Consider the following 7,870-nt stretch of genomic DNA (forward strand, 5'->3'; position numbering starts at 1 on the left):
TCACCTTCCTCCACTCATTCCCCTTTCATATGCTCACGCTCAGGTGCGTTTCCTGGGGACGGCCACCTGAATACGATCATTTTCTAGTCCTAGTTATCTTTTTCCCCCTTGTTCTCAGGCTATGAATTCCCTTGTGTTGTAGAATTACTCTCTCTCAGGTGCTTGTTAAAATTAATCAGCTGAGTAAATACTAGAGGAAATAGGAGGCTGGAAATGATAACAATGCTAGTAACACTTCACCAAAAATCCCTGCAATGCACCGGTTTGTTAAACTGAGGTTTCATTCTGTTCCAAACCAACATACAAACAGATTCCACCAGGAAGAAAAGCAGTTCAATAAGGAAAAAAACTTTAAAGTAGTAAGGATTGAATTCCACATGCTACAAAAGGAACCCATGGTATAAAATACTCTAAACAGAGCAAAACTAGCAACAACAGTAATGGACATAAGTGCAAGTCAATTTCACCCCCTCCTGGAACACAGCCCTAATTGACTGAATGAAAACTCTCTCCCTAGCCATGCTCCAAATGGTACATTTGTGATACAGGAAGCTTAGAGGAACACTCTGGCTTTCAGTAAATTGATACACATTGCAAAGAGGAACCAACCTCAGAAAATAGCCTACATTAATATACAACTACACCAACAACATAGGGCCAAAATCTGCCTTCGGTTACATCAGTGTAAATGTGGAGCAACTTGATTGGATTCAATGGACTTTCAGTGCTGTAACTGAGATGGGATTTGGCCCTTCCAAGGACTGGAGTTGGGGTGGGGGTGGAATAGAGAGTGAATCCCATTAACTTGCATTGCTGGGGAATTAACAATGGATCCTGAGTAAGCACACAGATCTCCATGGTGCGTTGTTAGCACTAGGATGCTGGAAACAGTGGCCACAAGTAACAGCCTGCAATGCAGAAGGCCTTAGACAAGATTTGAAAACATGGCATCAAAAGGAGGGAAGGTGAAAACCTTTTCTTTTCTTTTTTTTTTTTTTTGGCTGACGTCATTGTTTTCTAATATTTCCAGTTGAAGACCAAAACAGGGAGGGGGCGTTTTTGCAGCACGTTGCAAAATAAAACTTACCTGGTATTTTTCAGCCAGGGAGATAGAGCCATGCTTCAGTTTGCTCCATGTTTTTGCAATCAAAGCTCCCTATTTCTGCAGCAGCCGCCAGCAGCTCATTCTTCCCATGCAACAAACACAATTCATGCTTCTAACACCACTCTAGACTAATGTCCCATCATTTAACTGTATTAAAGAAAAATGTAAAAGTTTAAGTTCTTGGTTAGTATGGGTGGGTTTTCAAGAAGTTTGTTTATATTTTGGTCAATGCTAGAGCTGGTTGGAAAATAGTAAGTATTTTCTGTGGGGAAACTTTTGAAAGAAACGAAAACGTTCAACAAAAATTTTGAAAATTTTGGATAAAATGAAAGTTTCCAAACAATTCTAGTCATTGCTTTCCTCTTCCCCCCTTTTGGCCGCATGCTGTGTGTTCCTGAAAGTTTAATTTTTTTAATTCTTTATTCTTACTAACGTAGCATCTTTCAAGCCAAAGGATCCCAAATGATTCACAGCTTATGTACCAGAGCACCAGTGAAATGCAGCTACTGCTGGAGTGGGAGGAAGCCAGCCCAGTTTGCTACACAACAGCAGAGAGGGTGAGGCTGTTTCTAGGGCAAATAAGAGCCTACCTCTTTCTGTACTTTAGAAGTGAGGCCAAAGTGGAACATCAATTCTGAGTGCCTTCCTGCTTTGAGAAAGTTCATTCAGAGCCCAGGTATGTGACTTGTCTCCTTTATAAATAATGGGCTTGAAGTTCAAGCCTGGGTAGGAATTTTGGGAATGTTGGGTTCTGGAGGTAAACTTCATAATGCAGGGCCCATCTCTACTCTGTATCAGTGTCTCTAAAAGCAGACTCTCTTCTTGTTACATTGCTGACTGGAATCACTTTAGTCCTCCAGTTATCCAGAGAACCTGAGGCAATGGCAAAAAAGGCTCTAGAATGCCAGTTCCTGAGTTCTGTTGTCTTCCCTCTACTTCTCATTTTCCTCTCCACATATTCTTCTGTTTATCTCCTTTCAGTTTTTTGTCTCCTTCCCGCTGGGCTGGCTCTAGGTTTTGCAACTGCCGAAGCCAAAAAAAAAAGGGGGGGGGTGGCCAGAATGTTGTTCACTCCATTTCCCCCGCATTCCCCATCGCTCACTGTCCCCCGCCCTCACTCACTTTCACTAAGCTGTAGCAGGGGTTTGAGGTGAGAGGGAGTGTGGGCTCTGGGCTGAAAGGTTGGGGCAGAGGGGTTCAGAGTGTGGGAGGGATCCTGGGCGAGCCTGGGGCAGGGGGTTGGGGTGCAGTAGGGGGTTTGGGGTGCAGGTTCTGGGTGGGAGTTTGGGTGCAGAAGGAGGCTCAGGGCTGGGGTAGGGACAGGGGGTTGGGGTGCAGGCCAGGGTGTGGGTTCTGGGATGGAGTTTGGGTGTGGAAGGGGGTTCAGTGCTGGGGCAGGGGGTTGATGCCTGGAAGGGGGTTCTGGGTTGGGCCTGGGGCAGGCTCCAGCCAGGCAGTGCTTACCTCAGGCCGCTCCCGGAAGCAACCAGCATGTCCCTCCAGCTTCTATCATCAGGGGTTGCCAGACAGCTCCGTGCACTGTCCCCCACCTCCATGCACTGTCCCCACAGCTCCCATTGGCCGCAGTTCCTGGCCAATGGGAGCTGCGGAGTCGGTGCTTAGGGTAGGGGCAGCACAGAGAGACCCCCACCCCTGACTGCCCCTACACCTAGGAGCCAGCCATGCCGGCAGCTTCCAGGAGTCGTATGGAGCCAGGGCAGGGAGGGAGCCTACCTTAGCCCCACTGCACTGCCAACTGGACTTTTGGACTGTTAAAATCTCCCAGATTGCTTTCAATAGCAACTGGGAGATTGAGGCTGATTCCAGGAGACTCCTGGCCAATCTGGGAGGATTGGCAACCCTAAGCCCCGAGCTCCAGCTGCATGGCTTTAGGCTCCATCCCTGTCCCCCAGCCATGGGGCTTTGGGCTCTGGTGATGGGGCTTCAGACTCTAGCCTCCCACTGTCTCCCCAGACCCCCCCCCCCCACAACTCCATCACTCCTGGTACCTACTGCGTACCCCAACCAACCCTCCAGTCTTAATTTGCCCTCAGACTTGCAGGGCTGAGTAAGTCTTCTGTGAACAGTGATACTTGTTTGTTACTATGACATTTAACAACAGACTTACTTGCTAACAATAACTAAATTACAATGATTTGGGTGTGTATATGTCCATATTCATTTGGCTTTCCTAAAGCTAGTTAAATATTTTAGGAAAAGGTGCGAGAGCAGCCACTAGTGAGAGTTGGTGGCTGCACTCTGAGGCCACCAAAAAATTTGTCCTGAAAACCCCTGGCTCTAGCAAACCAATAAAATGTATTCTTTTGAAGGGTCACCACAGACAAAGTTCCTTTCCCTTGTTGGGTGTAAATGCCATGCTGTCTGATGTAGACTCCGTGCTGATCCCTACGCTGCTGGTGATTTTTATGCCAGATGATCTCTTCCTGCAACCTCCAGTACAAATTAATAGCACATTGATTTTGACAGCACCTGGGTTGAAGTGTTGGTCTCTTTCTTTTGTCCAGAAAAAAACCCTGTTTACCAACTCCCACTGACATGCCTAGTTTAAACACAGTTTAGTCACATTTTCAGCACACTTGTAAAGTTTTTTGTTGGTTAACTGTACACAGAGCACACCAGGGGTGCCAGAATGGGGGGATCAAGGGGCCATGGCACCCAAACTTTTCAAAGTGGGAGGGCTGTGACGTCTTAATTTTTACTGGCCATAAAGGCAAGCGACTGGGGGGAGGGCGCAGAAAGGAGCGGGGTGGGGGCAGGGTCTTGGGGGTAAGAGGTGGAGCAGGGCCTGGGGGAAGGGACAGCCCAAGAGTGGGGGCTCAGGGCAAAGAGGTGGCAGGGGAGCAGGGGGTTGGGGCCCTAATTAAGGTGCCTGTGGCTCCCCCTTCTGCCACTTCTGCAGCACACCAGAATATTAATATTCGTGAGTTATTAGCTTTCCCATGATGCCACCTTTTGGGTAAATATCATGGCAATAGTGTGCCATCTGGCATTGGGGTGCTCTAAGCTCATAATACATGCTGCTGCTCTCATTGTTTGGCAGGGGGCTTCTAAAACACAGACATGGTGAGCACCATCAAAGGACTCCAACTATTTAAAGGGACACTACCCTATTCCTATACATCGCACATCTCATGGACTGATTCTTTCCCTCTCCTCAAAATTCATAGTACCAGCCTGATCTTTCCCTTCCCTTTCTTCATCTCTCCTTATCCCCTCCCTTTTGAACTTCTTTGTCTAGTCATTTTTCCTGTCTCCATTATTATATCACGTTTTTTCTCTCCCCCCACTTTTTCCCTTCCCTGCTTCTTTTCCCTTCCTCCTTCTATCCTTTTCTGTTCATCTCTTCCCCACTCCATCTCTCCTATTTCTCTGCCACTTTTTTCTGCATTGCTATCTCTTCCCTTTTCTCCATTTATAATGCTATCAATAACTCCAATCCTGGGGGCGGGGGACGCGGGGCGCGGCAAGTCATGTAAAAACAACAAAATCCCAGATTCTTCATTCTCTAGATCAGATGACTGAGCAATGACAGGAGAATCCTGGACAGCATTTCAAGTACAGTTTTGATGTTAGCTAACCTATCATAACATTAAAATCTCCCTATACTGTATCTAGATCAGATACATAGGTCATTATAGTTCACCTGATACATACTAACACCATCTGAAGAAAGGTCCTTTCAGGCCTGAAAAAGTTAATTAAAATGTTAGATGTTATGCTGGTAGGAAGTATGAGATTAGCTACTCAGTCCAGTTTTATTTCTTAGGACCCACCTAGCTGGAGACACTGGTATTGTGTTAACTCTATGCTTTTGTACCATGCTCCTTGCTGTGGTAGCTCATTGCCTACATTCTTGTGCTTTGAGATATGTACTGTTGTGCTGAGCCTCTAGTGGAGATGCTTTTGCATCTTTGGTTAATCTGAAGAGTAAAGCCTCCAAGTCTTCTGTGATCAAGTTTGCCTTGCTGCAGCCCTCTTAGCAATGATAAAAACAGTCTTGTTTCACCTTGACTCTTTTATTGTTAAGATTAGAGAAATGTCCAAGTTTCTGTCAAGACAGAAAACCTAAGATATCATGCAACACATTTGAAACCTTAAACTCCGTAGATGTCAACTGGCATAATTCCTTTGACTCTGCTATGCTTGCTTACTCCAGCTGAGGTTCTGACCCATGGCACTTAAAGTGAAAACCCTCAATGTTTACTGTAGCTATAAATACAGTTCTTCTTGTAAGTTACGACAGGCTTTATTTCTAATGTGCTGTATAATAAATTTCAATAGAACCTCAGTTACGAATACCTCTGGAATGGAGGTGGTTCAGAACTCTGAATAAAACATTACGGTGGTTCTTTCAAGTTTACTACTGAACATTGACTTAATGCAGCTTTGAAACTTTACTATGCAGAAGAAAAATACTGCTTTTAACTATCGTAATTTAAATGAAACAAGCACAGAAACAGTTTCCTTACCTTGTCAAATCTTTTTTAAACGTTCCCTTTATTTTTCTAGTAATTTACATTGAACAGAGTTCTCAACCTTTCCAGACTACTGTACTCCGTTCATGAGTCTGATTAGTTTTGAATACCACAGGTTTCACTTCACTTAAAACTACTTGCTTACAAAATCAGACCTAAAAATACAAAAGTACCACAGCACACTATTACTGAAATTGCTTACTTTCTCATTTTGTCTGTATGAAATTTTAGTTTGTATTGACTTTGCCAATGCTTTTTATGTAGCCTGTTATAAAACTAGGCAAATATCTCCTGGAAAACCTCTGCCTACCCAGAGAGGTACACGTACCCCTGGCTGAGAACTGCAGTACTGTATTATATGGTATTGGTGGTTATGTTTTTTTCGTCTCTGCTGACTGATTGCATACTCCTGGTTCCAAATGAGGTGTGTGGTTGACCGGTCAGTTCATAACTCTGGTGTTCAGAACTCTTGAGGTTCTACTGTAGCACTAATCCTGGCATTCCCGGCATTATATGTTACTTAAGTGATAACACGTGCTGATTCAAAAAAAGAAATGGCATGCTATCCCTCCAATCTCTCACTTCAGAGAGGATAGTAAACATGTCTGAGCACTGCCAACAGCAAAAAAAGCTATTTAGAAAATATATAAAGGCAGATGATTTGCTGTAAATTCTCAAGCAAGTAACCCCTTACCTGTCTTCCTTTTGGGAGCATTTGAGATGAGGACTATCCTCTGACATTAGTAAATCTACATGGACCTCCTTTTCTTTCTTCTATCATTCATTCTGATATTTTTAAGTACGTGTTTTAATAGCTGTGTTGCAGGCCTGCTATCTGGTCATACCCAGCTACCACAAGCCAGCACTACCTCTTGGTAGATGCAAGGCCGGAAATAAAACCATCTATATGGAACTCAGTTTCTCAATCTTGTGCTGTGCTCAGTTGATCGATTGGCAGTGCACAGGCAGCCTTACCCTGGCTGGTTTGCAGGATTGTATTCATTACTCCTGAAACACCACCTTCGAGAAACATGCACACACTTCATGAACCAATAACTTCTGACTGGATCACATCCAGAACACAGTTTGAACTCCAGCCCTGGTCTGTAGTGAGCATGACCCAAACTCATTACCCTCTGATGGCTGTTTGGCACTTTGTGAAATGACTTGGTTGTCCAGTTCCAAGTTCTTCTTTGGGGGGAAAAAACCTCTCAAAATTGGCAGTGATTTACACGCTTGTTAGCACGCTCAGCATAGAACTTGAGGAGTAACTAGACTTGTAGACCAAACTACCTTCTAAACGGTAGAGTTGGTCCCTCTATGGCAGAATAATTTACAATGAATACATAAATCACGCATACAGTGTTCTAGAACCAAGGGAACTGGGGATGTAATTGGCTGTACTGTACCTATTTTGTGAACAAAAAGAGGGCTTCAGGGCTGTCAAGATGTACCCTTTCTGGATCCAGAGTGTCTTCACCAGTCGCATTGCCAGCTCCTCCAAGAGAGAGATTACAGCTCCCACTTCTTCCATGCCTTGGAAAAGAGGAGGGGTGCCAAAAAAAACACTTGATGGCACCTCTCTGATGGATCTGGATATGACGTGAGAGATGGTGAGGGATTTTTTTACACTGATCTTTTTGCTCCAACTCTGACCAACACCGATGCTAGTGAGATTCTGTGGGATGGACTCCTGACAGTTGGCATGGGTGACCAGGAGAGGCTGGAGGGTCCTCTCGCTCTGGCCAAGTCTTGGAAGCCCTTGACATCAATGGGCTGACCATGGAGCTCTACTGTATGTTCTGGGACTTCCTTGGGCCAGACCTCGCCATCACCTGGGCTGAGTCCCTCAGGAGTGAGCTGCTACCCTGTTGTGCAAGTAGGCCATGCTTGCCCATCTGCCAAAAAAAAGAGTAGGACTGCTGCAACCTGATGAATTGAGGCCCAGTTTTGCTCCTCACCGTAGACTACAAGGTCATCTTGTTGTAGCAAGAGTCTATGCTGGTGGACCTGATACATCCTGAACAGACATACTGTCCCAATCTGGACCACCTTGGACAACTTCTACCTGTTCCGCAACTTTTTCCATGTAGGGCACGGCTGTCACTTGCCCACCTGTCCCTTGAGCAGCAGAAGGCATGCTTTCCAAGCTACCAGGTCAGCTGGCCTGGTGATTGAGACTGGGTGGCAGGTCAGCTCCTTTCTATCCAGTGAGGCACAGGTCCACTGATCTATCTTGGTGTCTACCTCTCCTTTACTGGTCCCTTTC

Source organism: Caretta caretta, chromosome 2, assembly GCF_965140235.1.
Source record: "Caretta caretta isolate rCarCar2 chromosome 2, rCarCar1.hap1, whole genome shotgun sequence".
NCBI classification, from domain to species: Eukaryota; Metazoa; Chordata; order Testudines; family Cheloniidae; genus Caretta; species Caretta caretta.